A 589-nucleotide genomic window follows, 5' to 3' on the forward strand; every position below is an offset into this window, starting at 1 on the left:
AGAGAGAGAGAGTGTGTGTGTGTGTATGTGTGTGCGTGCAGACTAACTTTACAAAAAAATTGTAAAAAGTAATATAATTTTAACGTAATTTTCATTAGAATATTTTTACTGCGAGCTATTTCCCCGTACAAGTTTCATTGTTAGTAGAAGTTTAATTCATATCGGGCGAACGCGACAATGAAATACCCATTGTTACTATTGCGAATTTTAAATAATATTTTCTCAATTACGACGCAATACACAAAGATAGTCATCGTGTGCGATTTGAAAGGGCGAATAATCTGCGAGCACATTTACGAAACTTCGCAAATTTATCCTTTTATTGTATAAAATTGCAAAAGCGGTGCGAGCAAACCGCAAGTAAATGAATCAATGCTGATGGCGAACGACTTTTTAGCAGCGGCGAGACTCTTTGGCATTCTCTCATTCGGTATATATATTGCAAAACGTGCAATGATGTAATTGTTGCGAAACAAAGTCGCGGAATGTTCGGGCGCCGCGTGAAATATATATCTCGTTGAGAATGTGTGAGAGAGAGAGAGAGAGAGAGAGAGAGAGAGAGAGAGAGAGAGAGAGAGAGAGAGAGAGA

This window comes from Odontomachus brunneus, unplaced genomic scaffold (assembly GCF_010583005.1).
Source record: "Odontomachus brunneus isolate Ranch 3 - 2012 unplaced genomic scaffold, Obru_v1 Obru_scaffold_028, whole genome shotgun sequence".
In the NCBI taxonomy this organism is placed as follows: domain Eukaryota; kingdom Metazoa; phylum Arthropoda; class Insecta; order Hymenoptera; family Formicidae; genus Odontomachus; species Odontomachus brunneus.